This window comes from Pelophylax lessonae, assembly GCF_965119305.1.
Source record: "Pelophylax lessonae genome assembly, chromosome: 5".
Classification (NCBI taxonomy): Eukaryota; Metazoa; Chordata; class Amphibia; order Anura; family Ranidae; genus Pelophylax; species Pelophylax lessonae.
This window is the reverse complement of record NC_138772.1, coordinates 152,339,933-152,360,866: the sequence shown is the minus strand read 5'-3', so window position 1 is coordinate 152,360,866 and position 20,934 is coordinate 152,339,933. Positions and strand designations below refer to the sequence as shown.

The window sequence follows — 20,934 nt, the reverse complement described above, 5'->3', positions numbered from 1 at the left end:
TGGTTGGTGAACTTTGCCACAGATTTAATTGTGTTGGTTTTAATTATCTCATAAAATAATTCCTTTTGTCTTCAGTCAAAAAATACCGCAAACACAATCTGCCTTTGAAGCGGCAACAGTCAATTTAAACCGTAGAAATATTTAAATAAAATAAAAAAAAAGCTTCGCTTTTGTTAGGAAACCAGATTTATTTATTTTGTAATCAAGAGATTAAAAGGTCTGATGTTAACAACAACACACATCAAACAGTTGTATATATAAATCAAATCACATGAATATGAGGATAGAAAATATATTTACTTGTTTAACATTTGTAAAAACCAAGCAAAAAAATGAGAGTAAATAGAATAATGGAAGATATATGAAAAACCATTGGTGTGTAAATTTGTCAGAGATTGAAATCAGGGCTCCTTTATAACAAAAAGTTTGTTGTGTGAATAATACCGGTAATGTGTCTAATGTGTGTATTTCCTAGGATCATCAGCTCCATCTAGTAGCCATAATTGCAGGTTTTTTTCCTGAAATATTTGAAGCAGGAAAATACTGCATTAGCGCTCTTTCACACGGTCCGCCTCCGTAGGCGGATCCGTGCTGCTCAGCGGGGATCGATCCGCCGATCCTCGCTGAGCCGGCGGATGACAGCTCCGTCTCCACTTGCAGTGCAGAGAGGGAGGTGTGACAGCCCCTGCTGCTCTCTATGGGGAATCGGATGAGAGCGGACCGCCTGTCTGCTCTCATCCGATCCCATCCGATCACCAGGACGGATGGAAAATAGGGTTTCCATCCGTCCGGATTTCACAGACAGGATCGGATGCGGATGGCAGCGGGTGTCAGCGGACATGTCTCGGTTGACATCGGCTGCTCCATAGGGCTAAATGGAGCATCCGATCAGATCCGCCTAACAAACTGACAGGCGGATCTGATCGGAACGCCCGTGTGAAAGGGCCCTTAGGGCACTAGATGGAACTGTCAACGATAGGAAATTAACATTCGTGTTTAAATGAAGTACAAAAAGTTTTATAACAGGATTTTTGAGGCACAACTTACACCATACACCAATATAAAAATTTCAAAGCTTTTATTACATAATCCCAAACATTAAAAGTCCTCCAGTCATTTTTAACCGCTTGCTGACCGTATAACTTATACAGGCAAGGCGACTCTGGTACGTGACCCTGCACTCCCAGATCCGGGGAGCATATGTGGATCAGTGGGTATCGCGGACTCGATGTCCGCCGGCATCCACCAATCATTAGGCAGAGAGCCAGAATGGCAATCTGCCTATATAAACAAGAAACAAGGCAGATCACCATTCTGTCAGTAGAGAAGGCATTGATCCTGTGTTCCTGCACAGCAGGGACAAGGATCTATTTCCTCCCCTAATAAAAGCACCTCCCACACACAGTACACAAGCAATGGCTAAGCACACAGTTAACCCTTGGATCGCCTCTGATGTTAACCCCTTCCCAACCACTGTCATTAGTACAGTGGCAGTGCATATTTTTAGCACTGATCAGTGTATTAGTGTCACAAGTATCCAATTTGTCCGCTGCAATATCGAAGTCCCACTATAAGAAGCTGATCTCCACCATTACTATTAAAAAAAAAAAATCCATAAATATATCCCATAGGATCACTCCTTTCCCCCAACGACACAAAAGCAATGCCTAAACTTTTTTTTCTTAATGCAAGGAATGCATTAGGGTAAAACATTTTTAGGCTTTAGAACCAGTTTAAATTAAAAAAGCAATTTATTATGACAATTTCATACAACAATTCTTCTTTAATATTAGAGGGTTTAACCATTTGCCGACCGTCAGCAGTACATATACTGCGGCAGGTCTGCTCTGTCCCTATACGTCACTTCACGGGACTGCGAGTGGGGGGCGTTTGTGCGCCCATTCGCCACAAGGGAAGCTGATCTGTGGGTCCGGTGGCCGCGATTGCCGGCGGGCACCCGCAATTGCTCCCTGTGGAAACAGAACGGCGGTCTGCCGTTGTAAACACGGCAGACCGCTGTTCTGTCAGCAGTGAACACAGGGCTTTTGTGTTCCTCCTATTTAGGAACACAGGTCCCTATGTTCTTTCAATAAGTACATCCCCCACACATTTAGAAAGCACCCCCTAGGGACACATTTAATCCTGTGATCGCTCCTGGTGTAACCCCTTCCCTGCCAGTGTCATTAGTACAGTAACAATGCATATTTTTAGCACTGATTACTGTAGTAATGTCACTGGTCCCCCCATAAGTGTGAAAAATGTCAGTTAGATCTGTCCACCGCAATGTCGCAGTCCCTCTAAGAATCGCTGATCGCCGCCATTACTAGTAAACAAATTAATAAATGAAAATCACATAAACTTTTCCCCTAGTTTGTAGATGCGATAACTTTTGCGCAAACCAATCAATATACTCTAATTGGGATTTTTTTTTACCAAAAATATGTAGCAGAATACAAATTGGCCTAAAATGATGAAAACATTTGATTTTTTAATTTTTTTTTTTTATTGGGAATGTTATATAGCAGAAAGTTAAAAAAATCTTTTTTTTTTTTTCAGAATTGTCGCTCATTTTTTGTTTAACCACTTAACCCCCGGAGGATTTGGCTGCTAAAAGACCAGGGGGTATTTTGCGATTCTGCACTGCGTGACTTTAACGGACAATTGCGCGGTCGTGCGACGCTGTACCTAAACGAATTTGACGTCCTTTTTTTCCCACAAACAGAGCTTTCTTTTGGTGGTATTTGATCACCTGTGCGATTTTTTGATCATGCGCTATAAACAAAAAAAGAGCGTCAATTTTGCAAAAATAACAATATTTTTCACATTTTTTTATATGAAATTCCCCCCCAAAAAAAGTTAAAATCTAAATTTTTTAACATTTTCGGCCAATTTTCTTTTTATGCTACATATGTTTGGTAAAAATAAACTTTTTTGTGGTACTGCGACACTGGGGCGGACAGATCGGACCCTTGACTGACATTTTTGACACTTTTGGGGTTACCAGTGACATTTCTACAGTAATCAGTGCTATACATATGCACTGTTACTGTAAAATTACACTGGCAGTGAAGGGGTTAACTTTATTTGAGAGGGAGGGGCTGTGTGTGTCCCTAGGGGCGTGATTCTTACTGTGATTGGCTGTGGCTAGAGCTGTAGGAACACTGATCAACGGTCCTACATAGTAGAACCGTATGATCAGTGTTTCTACACAGGGGAGAATGACAGGCGGCTTGTTTACACAGCCTGCTTGCCTTTCTCCCTCTCCCCCGACGATCGCAGACTGCCGGTCACACTCGCGGGGGGGGTCCCCAGAGCCTCACAGGCTAGTGACGTACCGATACGTCACTCTGCCTGTGAGGGGCTGACCGCCGCAGTATATGTACTTGCGGCGGTCGGCAAGTGGTTAAAGCGCAAAAAATAAAAATTGGTGATCAAATACCACCAAAAGAAAGCTCTATTTGTGGGGAAAAAAAGGACATCAATTTTATTTGGGTACAGCATCGCACGACTGCGTAATTGTCAGTTAAAACAACGCAGTGCCGAATCGTAAAAAATGACCCGGTCAATAAGGGGGAAAACCTTCCGGTCCAGAAATGGTTAAAGTACTTTAGGAAGGGAATAGGTTGTATGACCCACACTTGCATTTTGAAGCACGCTTCAGGTTCTAAAGCTAATGGACTGTTTTTTTTTTTTTAAAGTCAGCATTTTGAGTGACATTTAAATCTTTTCTGAATGTAACTTGACAGCTTTAAAACCCCGACGCCTACAAGTGTTTGTGATTAATGTGTACTTGTCCCACCATTCTAGACCTAGGCAACCTTAAAATATATTCTTCACAGCCAGAGAATGCTTGCTAAATGTTTTTTTTCCTTGCTGGTGAAGTGCATGTGTAAATATATTAAATTCTCATTTATTATTTGTAGACAATGTACTGTGGGAGTATTTCCATAATGATTGAAACATTCTGTATTCTATATTCTTCATGAATTTTAATACTCTTAATGGGACCTGTAACATTCTGATCACTGTTTTATTCTGATTTGCAGGTTACACGTCGCCGGTCAAAGAAGATCACATCATATTTCCAATGAGGTACATTTTAATTACCAGAGCTAACAATTTATACAATTTATTAAGTAAAAATAATGCATGTTAGGTCATTTATGAGTGGAAAGTTGTGATTTTAAAACACATTTTAACCCAAATAAATGTCTTTCATGTAAAGCTGTATTAGTAGGATGGTTAAGACTTTCCCCGTGTCTACAAATAATAATAGTACCATTAAGGATCCCATTTATAAAAACACGACTAAAAGGGAACAAAACAGTATCCAGAGTGACCACTCTGGTTTTATATTTTATTATTTAGGGCACGTTCACACCAAATAAATTCTGATTACATTTTAAATGCATCTACAATAAAAAGTAATGTACTCCAATGAACCTAGTTCACACCATTATGTTGCAGTGTCACATAAATTATTTCACAACGCAATGTGCATAAATGAGCATAAGAACTAGTTAAGGCATAGAAAGATCTCCATAAGGAGAATAGGTCCATTACCTACAGGACACTAGGAAAAAACTGAGATCTCAAGGAGTAGGGTAGGGTTATAACAGTACACCCAGTGGGCTTTAACCCAGGGTCTATGAATATCCTCATGTGTCCTGTGCTATATTAATATAGTGATACTAAACACACACTTTTTAATTTTTTTTTTATTATTATTTTTTTTATTGATTTCCAAAAAACATACAAAACCACTGGTGCAACAAAAAACAACCAGTACATCAACTAAAACACCCCCACCATCCCAACCTTCCTCCCCCTTCCCCAGTCCAATACCCACAAAAGGATACATACATTACATACAAATATATGTAAAAGACCATCACACACTTTTTAATTGACATTGTTCCTTCTATTTCTGTATTTGAACAATGGCACTGTAATAACTTTAATAAAAAAAAACATCTAAGTACCTTTTTCCTAATCAATATACAGCTGTCACATGACCCAGCTCTTTCCCAGCCTGTCTGCAAGGAAATAAGCATGAGGAGCTTCTAGTCTTCTGCTGCTGGTTACATGTTCAAAATAAAATAAAACAGTGTTGGGGATACAGAGTAAAAATAAATAATCAATATCAATAAACTGTTTTAAATTGTCATACAAATATATATATATAACAGATATTTATTATTTTTTGGCAATAACCCCCCTCCAGCCTGTGTCTTAGAATAGGAGGGAGGTGAAGCCTCCAGAAATCTACATGTAATATTCCAACCCCGATCATGTTTAGCTGGTTAGTGGGCATGGAGGAGGAGGGAGGGATAGGGCTGTCATTTACCACTGTGTATACGCCCACATACACCATATTACCAAAAGTATTGGGACGCCTGCCTTTACACACACATGAGCTTTAATGGCATCCCAATCTTAGTCTGTAGGGTTCAATATTGAGTTGGCCTACCTTTTGCAGCTATAACAGCTTCAACTCTTCTGGGAAGGCTGTCCACAAGGTTTAGGAGTGTGTCTATGGGAATGCTTGACCATTCTTCCAGAAGTGCATTTGTGAGGTCAGGCGCTGATGTTGGACATGAAGGCCTGGCTTGCAGTCTCTGCTCTAATTCATCCCAAAGTTGTTCTATCACGTTGAGGTCAGGAATCTGTGCAGGCCAGTCAAGTTCCTTCACCTTAAACTCACTCATCCATGTCTGTATGAACCTTCCTTTGTGCACTGGTGCGCTGTCATGTTAGAACAGGAAGAGGCCATCCCCAAACTGTTCCCACAAAGTTGGGAGCATGAAATTGGCCAATATTTCTTGGTATTCTGACCCCTTAAGAGTTCCCTTCACTGGAACTAAGGGGCCAAGCCCAACCCCTGAAAAAAAAAACCCACACCATATTCCCCATATTCCCACCTCCACCAAATGACCAGTCCACAAGACAAGGTCCATAAAGACATAGATGAGTGAGTTTGAGGTGGATGAACTTGACTGGCCTGCCAGAGTCCTGACCTCAACCTGATAGAACACCTTTGGGATGAATTCGAGTGGAGACTGCGAGCCAGGCCTTGTTGTCCACATTAGTGCCTGACCTCACCAATGTGCTTCTGGAAGAATGGGCAAACATTCCCATAGACACACTCCTAAACCTTGTGGACAGCCTTCAGAGAAGAGTTGAAGCTGTTATAGCTGCAAAGGGTGGGCCAACTCAATACTGAACCCATCGGACAAAAACTGGCATGCCCTTAAGGTTCACATCAGTACTTTGGTTCCATTGCTTTATTGAAGAGATGACAGAGTTGTTTTTTATGCAGCATGTGTACTTCACATTACCTTTCTTTCAATTATTTTATGACTCAGGGACAGTTACAAGTTAATAACTTTTATTGGCAGGACAGTAATGCCATCCACGTGTTTTTTTTTTGTTTTTTTTTTGTTTTTTAAATTTGACATTTGTTCAGTGCATTTAGCTACATTTCAGTGCAGACAAAAACAACTAAATAATGGTGTTTGCTTAGCTTATCTATGCAGCTGTCATATCCAGGGGTGGTAGCTTATGGCTAGTGGGCTTAGACACCCCAGGGCCATCTTTATTTATGATTGGACCCTGGGCAAACATTTTCTTGGCCCCCAAATCCACGTATCAACTAGTTGCAGGCAACTTATGGGGCAGTTGCTTTGGGCGGCCCCACAATAATCACTGGGTCCAGGGCAGCTGCATTTAAGATGGCCCTGAGACACCACCTAGTTTAATATGTGTGTTTTTGGCTACACCCATGATATTTCCATTCTCCAGTCCCTGGTATGTAGCGCATACTACAATTTTTGGTGTTCTTGCCAACCTTGGGGTGTTCCCACTCCCTCTGCTATGTTCTCCAAAATAAAATGATTGAGAGTTCCAGCACTTGGAGTAGGACCCTATCATAATGACCATAGTGGGTATGCAGACCTGGGGACAGAGATTTTACCAACACAGTCTCCGAGAGATAAAAACCATTAGGTGGCTTCACTTTACAACATATCTCAGAATTAAGACTGACCCTTTTATACTGCATTTAATTACATTTTAATTGTGTTTGTAAAGCAAATGTACATATGGGTTCCAAAATTGTTTTTTTTTTTTCACATATACATATAGATTACTTTTTATATTACATTACTTTTCTATAAGTATAAATGAAATCCAGTTGGTCATGGTAACTATAGTAACCAATTGGGAATTTATGTTTATATAAGTTTGAGCATATCTTCCTTTTAGACTTTGCTGTTATACCATTTTGCAGACAGCAGCGATTTTTCTGAGCACAATTAATTGCTCCTCACTGTAGCAGAAGCCATCTGTACATGTAGAGTAAGTATGTTTTCCAGCCAACCATCTACCCTCCATGAAACCAAAGTTTCACGTGTTCTTGGTTATATGCTTTTTAACATGCTGGCAGCCCATCATAAATTCATAATCTGAATTTATCAGGCAAAGTATTTTGTAACCCTATAAATGAAATGAGAGATTTTAGATGTGTATACAGCTACAGTGTTGTTAGTTTTTCTCTGTAAATAGCCTGTGTTTGGCCATAGAAAGGTACTTTATGAAGTCTGGTGAAATACCAGTTAAAGGTACAATCGCAGATACAGCCTAGTATCATTTAAATCAGTCTTTTTCAACCAGGGTGCCCAGGCACCCTGGGGCGCCTTGAGGTATCTTCAGGTGTGCCTTGGCAAAATGCCTAAAAATTGCCAGAAAATTGTATACAAGCCAGCGCGGGGAACAAGCCTGCCTTTTAGTTAAACAAAGCCACAGATTTTTATTGTGCACCATTACAATCATGTAGCTGCCTGCGTCCTAACAACCAATGAAATCATCAGTTTATAAAGAGAATGATGGTTGTCTGCACAGCATCCTTGTTTGACCCTCCTGTGCCCCTTTCCATCAGCACTGGGGTGACATTAGCTGACTGATGGAGAGAAATTGAGGGAGAAAAGAAACATTAGACTACTAGTCAGTACCAGTGTTCAAAAGTGTATATGGAAGATTAATTTACCTCTAACATTGGGTGTCTTACATGTGTGGATGTTGCTGCATTATGTAAAACTATTAGAATAGTTTTTTATATTTTAGAATGGGGGTGCCTCCATAATTTTAAAGGGTGCCTTGACTGAAAAAAAGGTTGAGAAACACTGATTTAAATCAAGGGCATAATTATAGTTAGAGTAGACCATGGGCTCCAGAGTCAAAGGGGGCCAGCACTGTCTGGCTATACAGTTTTGTTTTGTTTTTGATTTTTTGTTGCAGCAGCAATAGCATTTGGCAATTACATCTGGCTAAAAAAGATTTGTTAACAACCTTTATTTAGTTAAGGAATCAATCCCTAATGGGATTAGCAGTCAAAGAAAGGGGACATTGCGATACCAAGGAAGTTTATTGGGAAAAGTTAATGCAAAAAAGTATATAAAAATTTACTTATTGATTCAGAAATAAAAAGATCTATATGCTGCAATAGCATCAAAAGATCATCATAGTAATACAAAAGTTAGACACATATTAAAAATACAGACAAGTATAAACGTCAAAAAAAATCACTTGATATATTGTGCAAAATGTGGATTCCAAACCCCCTACGCGTTTCAACCGGAAGTCTTCTGGGGGTATATTTATCCAGAGTTTTAGCTATATATCATAATGAAGTACAAGAGAGAAAACAACTCTTTAAAATCAAACGTGGCTGTGACTCAATGATCTATGGAGGAAATACCCAGGTGTCGAGGCATAGATTAGAGCACACAATGGACTAATGGCATAGATGGATAGTTTGGTTCTTCATGTTCATCCAGTAAAATTGAATTGGTGGATTTAGTGCCCAATGTATCCAATATATTGAAGAAAGCTTCAAGTCCCAACAAAATATATACCAAAGAACAAAGCTCACCCTGTATTTCACCGAGCCATGTGTGTTCCTTCCTAAACAAGAAAGGAACCTCTATATATTTGTTTAAAAGCAACTGGTATTCTGTATCACTGGAAGAATACCCTTTAAGATGGAGATTAGAGAGACAAGAGGGCCATGTCATGACTTTGCTATGGGGTCCCATAATGCAAAAGTACAATTCTGACTTGAAAGTGTAACTGAGCTCTGCGCTGCCTATATCAAATTCCAATAAACTATAAACCAATCAAATGTCCAATGATCACATATTTAAATACAAATATAACTTAACCACCCCCCATCCGCGCTACAGCCTATATACGGCTGCAGCGTGGACTCGAATTTTCGGGAGGCCGTTTTTAAACGGCCTCCCAGTGACACGCCCCCAGCGCGCTCCCGCGAGCGCGCTGCGGGGAAAATCTGTGTCGGCCGTGTCCCTTGGACACGGCCGATCACAGATCGTGGTGAATGGCCAATCACAGTGGCCATTCACCACGTGATCTGGCCGTCCAATGAGCGATGATCTCATATGTAAACATATGAGATCATCTCTCATCGCCGGCGCTCCTTCCTCACACAGAGCCTGCAGTGTGAGGAAGGAGGGGGAGCCTCACAGCGCCGGGGACACAGGAGAATGTAATCAGGGCACCGATCACCAGTGCCCTGATTACACAAGGTAAAAACACACACACAGTGCCCCCCCATCAGTGCCCACAGTGCCCGCCATCAGTGCCCCCCATCAATGCCCACAATCAGTGCCCATAGTGCTGCTAGTCAGTGCCCATCAGTGCCTGCTCATCTAGGCACTGATGAGCACTGACTGGCAGCACTATGGGCACTGAGTGTGGGCACTGATGGTGCTGCCCATCAGTGCCGCTCATCAGTGCCACCCGTCAGTGTCCAGTGCCATCCGCCAGTGCCCATCAGTGCCACCTATCAGTGCCCATCAGTGCCGCCTCTCAGTGCCGCCTCTCAGTGCCCAGCAGTGCCACCTGTCAGTGCCCAGCAGTGCCACCTCTCAGTGCCCAGCAGTGCCGCCTATCAGTGCCCAGCAGTGCCGCCTATCAGTGCTCATCAGTGCTGCCTCTCAGTGCCGCCTATCAGTGCCGCCTATCAGTGCTCATCAGTGCGGCATATTAGTACCTCCTCATCAGTGCCCATAAGTGCCACCTCATCAGTGCCCATAAGTGCCACCTCATCAGTGCCCATCAGTGCAGCCTATCAGTGCCCATCAGTGCCGCCTCATCAGTGCACATCAGTGAAGGAGAAAAATTTATTTTCAAAATTTACTCGCAGAAAATAAGAAAAACTTTTTTTTTTTTTTTCAAAATTTTTTGTCTTTATTCTTTTTTTTTGTAAAAAATAAAAAACCCAGAGAGGATTAAATACCACCAAAAGAAAGCTCTATTTGTGTGAAAAAAATGATAAAAATTTCAAATGGGTACAGTGCTGCATGACCGCGCAATTGTCATTCAAAGTGTGACAGCGCTGAAAGCTGAAAATTGGCCTGGATGGGAAGGGTGTTTAAGTGCACAGAAGGCAAGTGGTTAAAACTTGTGCTTATATATCAAACAAGGCACAGTGATAAAGTTCATAATTATCCCAGAATATTAACAGTTCATAAATGTTCTGTGGTGAGCTGCAAACAGATTCCTTTACTTCAAGTCATCCACGTGAACTTTACATATCATTTCACCTTCTTCCCATCCATCACCATGCTCACACTGTGCTCACCTCATTTAGTTGAACTACAATGCATGTGAGATCAGACAACGCATGTATTGTTTCCATAGGATGTCTCTCAGGTCTCATGTGGTCTCTGTAGATTCAATGTCAGAGTGCTCACTACACCTCTCCACTAGGATGCCTTTATCTCCCATAGGGCTCATCCAAGAAAAAATGGTGTTATTCCTTTAAAGCTTGTTCCATATGCGGGAACTGACATAATAGCTTTATTTTGTCCAGTCCATTTTTGGAGTTTTGCGTGGAATGTCACAAATGTAGCTTTGTGTTTCTCCACTTTATTGTGTCATACGAATACAAACAACCAAAATAAACAAGAGAATGCTTAAACATTTGTGATTGCAACAAGTTTCTAGGCAAAGTGTTGCATTATCTGACAGAAATTCTAGGGTGTCAGCATTTATGGCCATGACTGTAAGGACACATGTAAGGCTCTTTCCTCTGATGGAGTCACATGACCCGTGACGCAATGTGTAGGGCGGAGAATGAATTTTGCAGACCAGAATTAAGGGAGTCAAACAGCAGTATCCCCATACCTTACTGTGATATACTGAGTAATCCTATTACTATGTGAGTGTGAGTATGATAATAAATTAATTTAATAAAAATACTACACTATTGGAGGCCACTTTCTCCCTCCTTTAACCATGTCACTGGAGCAAGCTATCATGGCAGTTCGCATATGAAACACCCTTAAATGGACCAATACCATTTTTTTCCTGGATAAGCTCTATGGGAGATTAATACTAGCACATTATGATGGACTTACCTGAAAACTAAGCCCCCCAGCAGCTCGCTGTCACCGCTGTAGGAGCTTCCATCTCCACCCGGTCTTCTTTCTGGGTTCCCCGGCTTCAACCACTTGAATGGCTGAGCCGCAATGACGTCACTCAAGCAGCACAGAATTCTGAATGGACGACACAGTTCAAATGTTGCACATTTAGGAGATATTTACTGTACCTACAGGTAAGTTTAATTATAAACTTACCTGTAGGTAAAAATCAACCACCTGACTTTGCCACAACTTTAAGTTTTACCTCTACTTTAAAGCCTGTGTTTTATTAGTACAGTACAGGACACAGGGCTTGTATTCATAGGCCATGTGTTATTTGCAGGCTATCTTCAGGTGATTGGACACTCGCAAACATAATTGCAAGGTCCATCTCTAGTGCACGCTCATAAAACCTCACCTACACCGTAAGACTCCCATTTTTTACTAGTGTCAACATGTGATGGACCTTTTCTCTTTTGAAGAAAATTTACTTTTTTAACCATTCCTCTTTCTTTCTTTCTTCTGACCCTTCTACCAAATCTGACAGCTCATTGCCTTGTGCTATCTAGCAGTTTCCAGGTCAGTGACCCTGTTTTTTTTTTTACCCTGGGGACTATACTTGAATCCCACTGTGTAAAGCCAGCCTTTAATGTTTGCTTGGAGGACTGGATCCTGAGTTAGGCTCCTTTCACACGGTCCGCCTACGTCGGCGGACTCCGTGCTGCTCAGCGGGGGAATGATACACTGATGCCCGCTGATCAGACAGGTGACAGCTCTGTCTCCGCACTGTGTGCTGTGTGGGTGTCAGAGCCCCGCTGCTCTCTATGGAGAATCGGATGAGAGTGGACCGCCTGTTCGCTCTCATCTGATCCCATCCGATCCGATCCCCTGGACGGATGAAAAATAGGGTTTCCATCCGTCCGGATTTCACGGACAGGATCGGATGTGGATGGCAGCGGGTGTCAGCGGACATGTCTCCACTGACATCCGCTGCCCCATAGGGATGCATGGAGCATCCGATCAGATCCGCCTAAAAAACTGACAGGCGGATCTGATCTGATCGTTCGTTTGAAAGAGGCCTTAGGTGTTCACTTTGGCAAGGAAATGCAATGTGTGTATTAGGCTCAGGGTGCTATATTGTAGGTCCAGGTCCGTTGTCCATCTCTATGGTCCCCAGACCCCAAAGACCCCTATCTGGATAGCTCGTGTTTTCACTAAACATACTACCTACAGGTGAGGAGGACTGTGTGAAAGATGAAAACAACAGGGTGATTTTATTGTTTCATGGTCATTGTTAAAAAACTAGGGATTGTTTAGACAGAGTACGATGATGCTATCACATTATGTACACGATGCTGTCCACCCACAGCTAGAATAAATTGATGCTATGGTCCTTGAATGCATTCTAATTAGTCGGTTTATGCTTTGAGCACCACTTACATCCAAGCAGACCATGTAATATTGGAAAATAATACAGAAAGACATAAAAGAAAACATTAATGAGAATGTGAACCACAAGTGAACCCTGTAGTGGCCCCAAGTAACCCTGTGACTTTCTTTTGCTCCTATGTTTGATGCAGCATCGGGTCAGTTATTACTGTGTTATTGTAGAACATTACTAAGCAACCGTTGTCATCTAGCAGCCATCACTTTGCAGATTGTAAGCTGTAGTTCAAAAAACTGTCAGCTCTTCCTGTGCTGTGAAAGATTCATGGTTTTTATCATGGCTGAAAATAGTTGCTTGGGCATTTTACTGGCAAAGTTTTGTACAATAACATTAGCGTTCCTGTTTTATTGAGCAGGAATTCGCATTTAGGGAGCCAAATGCTGATTGACTCTGACCTTAGATATCAGTTCAGTGTCGCTACAATGTTTGTACACAGAATGTCACTATTCTCTGTTGAGGGTATCCTTTTAAAGTGGACCTATCATAGCTTCTAAAAAGTCAGTAACATAATGACTCAACCTAGTAATTCCACTTTTGTTGAGAAAAAAACATTCCCCTCTGGGTGATCTATGTACATTTCAAGGATTATAACAACATTTGTTGCGGATTCCTATCTTTTGTTATTCTGAAGAAATCCCCGTTTGTTCCTCTGTGCTGAGAGAGTCTAATGGGAGTGGTTTTATAATTATCAATCAGCTGTGCAGCTGCAGAGCACTAATGAGGAAATCTGCATCCCTTTAGATGTGTTCCTATTGGGAGTATCTCACCAAAAATTACATTTTTGTTGCAGGAGATGCCTGAAATCTGACTTGTATCTTAGGCAGACTTGAAGGAAAATTGGTGAGCCAATCACACAAGCAGGAAATTATGTTTCTGGGGTGTGGTCAGTACACATTCTGTGTACAGAACACCTCCAGGTAGCCATATTGCATTGCATTTTCGAAAAACTACAGAGACTGCAGATTGAAAAGTATTAACCACTTTACCACTAGAGCATTTTGCTGTCTGGGCCACTTTTTGCGATAAGGCACTGTGCGACTTTAACTGACAATTGCGCGGTCATGCGACGCCATACCCAAACGAAATTTAAGTCCTTTTTTTCTCACAAACAGAGCTTTCTTTTGCTGGTATTTGATCACCTGTGCGATTTTTACTTTTTGCGCTATAAACAAAAAAAGAGCGTTTATTTTGAAAAAATAACAATATTTTTAACATTTTTTTTATATGAAATTCCCCCCAAAAAAGATGTAAAAACAATTTTTTTAAAAATTTTTGGCCAATTTGTTTTCTGCTACCCATTTTTGGTAAAAAAAAATCGCAATAAGCGTATTTTGATTGGTTTGCGCAAAAGTTATTGCGTTTACTACCTAAGGGAAAGATTTCTGTCATTTTTGGTGTTTTTTTTTTTTAACGAGTAATGGAGGCGATCTGCGATTTTTTTTGCAGGACTGCAACATTGCGGCGGACAGATCGGACCCTTGACTGACATTTTTGACACTTTTGGGGGTACCAGTGACATTACTGCAGTAATCAGTGCTATAAATATGCACTGTTACTGTAAAAATGACACTGGCAGGGAAGGGGTTAATTTTATTGGAGAGGGAGGGGTTAATGAATGCCTGGTGCTTACTAACGTGTGGGGGGGGAGGTGACTGAGTGAGCCAGGGACAGATCGGATGTTAAGCTATGCTGAACACTCCGATCTGTCACTCCCTGTCACTTAGGAGATCCGCCCGCTCTGTTTACACAGGCGGGCGGATCTCCAAACTGGATTCCCCGGCGATCGGGGCAGAGTAGCGGCGATCGCCGCCGCTCCTCCCCTGGCCCGACTTCTGCTGTGAATGAAAACAGCGGGAGCGCCGCCTACAGGGGGAGGAGTCTAGCGACGTAGGTCTACGTCGCTGGACGATAATGAGCCACTGTGCCGCAGTAGCAGCACAGTGGCTAGTGGTAAAGTGGTTAACATTCAATTACAATATGACTTGTGTCGCAATTGTATATGCTATATTATTTTTTCTTTATTTTCTATTTTTTTCCCCAGAAAAGTGCAGTTACCCTGTCTGAATATAGAAATGGAAAATTGTAAAATGTGGTAACCTATAGCAACCTGTTGGTTTTTCTGTTTACCGGACTTGTTTAAATCATTTTAAATCAAATTGATTCTCTATTGGATATAAAGTACTTGGTGCTTCATTCTTCTTTTTGCTCCCCCCCCCTACACTGACCCCCCCCCCCACACTGACCCCTTCATTGACACCTACACTGCCCTATTAACTGACACTTACACTGACCCCTTCATTGACCCCTACACTGACCCCTTCACTGACACCTACACTGACCCCTTCATTGACACCTACACTGACCCCTTTACTGATACCTACATTAACCCCCCTACAGTGACACCTACTCTGGCCCCCTTTCCCTGCCCCGCCTTCACTGACCCCCCTAGACTGGCCCCCTAGACTGAACCCCATTCACTGAAACCTACACTGACCCCCCTACACTGACCCCTTCACTGACACCTACACTGACCTGTTCACTGACACCTACACTGACCCCCCTACAGTGACACATACACTGGCCCCCCTTCACTGACCCTTCTTCCCTGCCCCTCCTTCACTGATCCTCCCTTAACTGACACCTACACTGACCCCTACACCGACACCTTTACTGACCCTAGACTGGCCCCCCTACACTGACTACCCCTACACTGACCCTTACACTGACCCCCCACACTGAACCCCCTACACTGACCTCCCCTACACTAACCCCTACACTGACCCCCCTACATTGACACCTAAACTGACCCCCCTACACTGACACCTACACTGAACCCTTCACTGACCCCCCCTACATTGACCCCCCTACACTGACACCCCCCCCCCCCCTACACTGACACCCCCATTCACTGAACCCTCACACTGACTTCCCTACATCGACCTCTTCACTGACATCTACATTGACCCCCCTCCTTCACTGACACCTACACTGACCCCCCCCCCCACATTGACACCTACACTGACTCCTTCACTGACACCTACACTGACCCCCCCCCCTACATCGACCCCCCCTACACTGACACCTACACTGACCCCCCTTCACCGACACCTACACTGACCCCCCTACACTGACCCCCCTACATTGACACCTACACTGACCCCTTCACTGACACCTACACTGACCCCCCCTTCCACATTGACACCTACACTGACCCCCCCTACACTGACACCTATACTGACAGGTGTACAATCCCTGCAGCACTGTATCTCTTGTAGTATGCCCACAGCTCTGCATAATGGCAGGTAGTGCGGCTGTGGGGGAGTCTCACTTACCTGTTCCTGAGATGCCCGGTGCCAAAGCGTCATTGCACATGTGCCGCCGCCGCTCGGGAATAGCCGAATGTGTACGGCCTCTCCCGAGCGGCAGCGGCGCATGCGCGATGACATGTTGGCCCTGGGCGGCGCCATTTTTAAATCTAAGGCGCCTCAGGAGCATGTCGGGCCAGCCGAGGACTTTTTTTCATGACTCGTACTGTTTAAGTGACACTGGCGCGGACACGAGATGCACCCCCCCCCCCCAAATTTTGCACCCAGTGCGGCTGGCCCCCCCAGAACCCCCCCCCCCCCCACGCTATGCCACTTCATGGCTCAATAAATGACAACTGGAGCAGGCTATAACTAAGTAATGTCCTTCCTGATGTGCTCCGTTGTTCAAAGTTGGCAGAACTAACATGGTTGTACCTGGCCCCATAGACCTGGGAAAGGTTGCGACGCATTTGGGTTCTAGGGTGCCCCTTGTCTAGAAATTGACCTTTCATCATAGAAAGTTAGTGTGAGAAATCTTATCAAAGAGAGGAAAGGTAGGAGATGCTACGTATTGAGCCGTAGTAGGGTAGTAGAGAAGAGGCAGAAGGAGAGAAGAGGTGAAAGAAAGGGAGGGGAGAGTCAGAGAGGAGAGGGGAGAGAAGAGTATGAAGGCCAGGAGATTCAACTGAATGTTTTATACCACCTCCCAACTGCCGCTGCAAACGAGCCCTAAGAGGGAATTTCCCTTTGCTTTGGAAAAATCTCCTTTTACTTCCAGGTGTGTTTCTAGGGCAAGGAGTGAAGGGAAATCTTCCCAATGGAAGATTTAATAGAACACATAGATGAAAAAACTGGCATGGGTTTTAACCATTCCTTTCTCTCCAAAATGTAAACTATAATAGGTTCTGGTTTGCAAAAAAAAAAGGGTTCTGCTTTACATAAATGTTAATTTCTGTATTTTGCTATTTGCCTGTAGATCAGCTTTATACTAAATGCCATAATGACAGGTTTATATTAATAATGAGGCTTATCTCCGCAGGAGACCCTCCTCTTTATCTGTGTATGGGAATGGCAGAGCAGACCTGAACGGTTATACAGATCTGAAATACATCCACCATGTAGTAGTAGATTTACAAATTGCTGATAGGTTAATAGACACAGAAATAGGATTATTTCAGATACAGGAATAATATAATTCCTTTTACAGAAACCTTGGCTTTTGTTGCACTCCGAGAAATATCTTTTCCCTCATTCTTGAAGTGTTGCCAGGGTCAGCTGTGAGCGTCAGTTTTTCTACCTCCATTTATTTATGACCTCTCAATAAGGTTTGGACATATTTATGGTTTGCTAAATCACGATTGTTATTTTTATATTAGGCAACTTAACAGAATTCACATATGTGGAGCATACTCGTGTTTATTTTATAGGATTTAAAAGACACATTCCATACTTTATATTCAGTTTGGGGGTTTTATTTGTTGGACTTATACACAAGTTGTTACCGGAGGGCCTTTCTGAACACTTTATCCATATGTTGCTATCATGTGTTTGTGGAGGAGTGATTGTATGCATGAAAAGAAATGAAGAATTAGCTGTTGTGCTTGAGGATGTATTTACGTTAGCTCTAGGCACATTGAAGGAATATGCCCCAGTTTAATGCCTCTCCACCGCCTCCATCATATGTACATGAAATTTATGATATGTACCAAGGAGCAGCGCACAAAAATAACTAAACTCAACAGCGAACCATTTCTAATGTTTTTTTTCCTCGCTACGTACAGGGAAAAAAAGACAAACTTTTGCTCTAGAACTTTAGTTATAAATACATGGTGCCTAATGAATTGTTGTGCTTTGCTATCAGCAGATTTCATTTTCAGTAGCTTGCGTAAAAAGAAAATCACCTAACGATTTGTTATGTGGTCCATTATTAAAGTATAACTAAAGGCAAAGCTTCTTTTTTTTTAGGTTTGGATAGAATTGAGAGGGATTAGAACACCTATCAGTTTTTATTGCTGCCTGTGCCCCCAGGGCCAGATTAACGTAGGGGCTATTGGAGCTGCAGCTCCAGGCCCCTACCTTTATATAGGCCCCGGGTTGGCCATATTCACTGTTACCGCTCTTCTGTCACTTGTAAACACAGAAGTCTGGCTTCTATGCTCGCTTCCCCAGGCAGCTCCCTCAGACAGTTGCCGATGCATGGATGTGTTTATGGGCTTCAGAGACAGCATCCCATGTTGAATTAGGCATGCATGGCTGCACCCTTCCTCCTCTGGGTGCATGCCAAGGCACGGCCCTTAAGGCCCTTCAAAATCCTCAGCACCAAGCCCATGATGCTCTTAATCCGGCCCTGTGTGCCCCTGTTAAGGAGACCCACCCTCTCTATTTGTCCTGTTTACCATTATCATTATAAGTTAAAGTAAAAGAGAATGCCAAATTTTGGGTAGTCCCTGAAAAGTAATAGAGGGGAAATTTTCAATGGTGACACTAGTTCTGATGACCTGAGGGCTCCCCAAAAAATTCAGGGATTCTCACTTCCTGTTTGGCTACAAGATGTGACGGGAAATCTCCGCAATGGGACATAGCTGGCGGAAATAAAATCTGACAGGGGTTATTATCCTCCCTTGCTCTATCCCAAAAAAAAGAAAAAGGTTTGCCCAAAGTTCTACTTTAAAGTGATTGTAAAGGGAACATTTTTTTGTAATGACAAACATGTTATACTTACCTGCACTTACCTGCACTAGAGCAGCCACGATGTTCCTCCTCTGGGGTCCCCCTGCCAGCGCTCCTGGCCCCTCCCCCTTCTGAGTGCCATCATAGCAAACCTCTTGCTGTGGGGGCACTCATATGGGCTTGATCCCGAGCCGGCTCTGTGAGTTCATTGACACACACAGCGCGGCTTGACCCCACTCCCGGTCTCTCTTTACAGGCTGTGATTGACAGCAGCAGGAGCCATTGGCTCTTGCTGCTGCCTCCATGTCCAGTGCAGAGGGAGAGGGCTGCTGCTCTCGGGAACAGTGCCAGATTGAGATCAGGCTTAGGTAAGTATTAGGGAAAATGGGGGGAGCTGCACACAAAAGGTTTTTTACTTTAATGCACAGAATGCACTAAGGTAAAAAAAACTTTTGCCTTTAGAACTACTTTAAGAATTCCCAGCTCCACCTACCTACAAGAATAAGGACGACAGCCCAATAACATACAGTATTAAAGCAAATTAGCAACCACAGCCATCATATTTTTTTATCCTGGCATGTGATTCAAACTCTTTACTGCCAAAGGCAAAACAAATTTTAAGGCCAGAGGTCTTTCATGGGCTTATGTAATGCCTGTGATTGGCTGTCATATTGATCACATAATTGGCAGACTGTATTACTCAGTGGCTGGGAGCATGACCGCATGATCAGAGTGCTGGGGGGGGGGGGGGCATGATAGAGTGTGCTTCCAACACAAAGCAGATGTAGCTACTGTTTTTATTACATAGGTATTACATAGGTATTACATAGTATTGTATATGTATCAATAACAATACCATAATAATAATACTGTTAGAGGGTCTCATCCCTGAACAGAATCATATAAGTGCAAGGGCGTATGTAATGGGACTTTAAATAATTCCTCCAATGGACAAATATACATGACAAAATCTGTTAAAAATATACGTATCTTTATTACATCCAATTAAAACCTAATATTAAAAAGTAGCCAAGCAGGGGGATTCCTCTGTCTGCACTGTTTAGCACGGAAGAAGAAGCCTGTTAGATTTCTTTAATTCAGCCTGCAGGTCTGAACAAATAAGATCTAACCATGTATGACCAGCGTTAGACTTGGTGAACACAGTCATCAGCGCTCAGAAACAGACAGGTATGACATGCCTCATTTTCTAAAGCTGGTCATAAATGGATCAAAGTTCAGCCAGTTCAGTAGGGACTGGCCAAATTTCAATCAGTGTTTGGCTGTCCCTGTTCAACAGAAGTTGAGCGTTTGATGGACATTTGCTGAAGAGAAATGTTGGAAACTTTTGTTGGCCAACAGCTGCATCAGCTGATCAGTTTATTCTAACATCACAGAGACCCGCTGTCAGAATAAAAAGTCTCAGCAAGGGGGATTCCTCCATGCACCTTGTCTATGTTGATGGAGGAATCTGTTAGCCCCTTTCACACAGGGAGTCCGTCAGACGGACTCTGTTTTTCTCAGCGGGGGATGGCAGCTGTGTCTCCATGGTCTTCTCTATGGGGAAATCGGATGGGAACGGACAGTCTGTTTGTTCTCATCTGATCCCATCCGATACGATCCGCTAGATGGATGGAAAATAGGGTTTCCATCCGTCCAGATTTGACGGATCGCATCGGATGTCAGCGGACAAGTCTCCGCTGACATCCGATGCCCCATAGAGATGCCGTCTGTCCATTCTCATCCGATCCCATCCGATACGATCCGCTAGACGAATGGAAAATAGGGTTTCCATCCGTCTAGATTTGACGGATCGCATCGGATGTCAGCAGACATGTCTCCGCTGACATCCGATGCCCCATAGAGATGCCGTCTGTCCATTCTCATCCGATCCCATCCGATACGATCCGCTAGACGAATGGAAAATAGGGTTTCCATCCGTCTAGATTTGACGGATCGCATCGGATGTCAGCAGACATGTCTCCGCTGACATCCGATGCCCCATAGAGATGAAGAAAAACGGACAGGCGGATCTGAACGGTCCGCCTGTGTGAAAGGGGCCTTAATCTTTTTT

The 20,934-nt window shown here is 43.0% G+C and overlaps 1 protein-coding gene across 2 annotated transcripts in view; it reads left to right on the top strand.

Annotated features, from left to right (window-relative positions):
* THRB (thyroid hormone receptor beta) overlaps positions 1-20,934 on the top strand; it is a gene marked incomplete at its 5' end in the record, with an annotated part of 542,677 nt that overhangs the window by 369,579 nt on the left and 152,164 nt on the right. For both annotated transcript variants that reach the window (XM_082258824.1, XM_082258825.1), the window contains one exon: positions 4,047-4,092. The remainder of the gene's footprint in view (positions 1-4,046; positions 4,093-20,934) is intronic.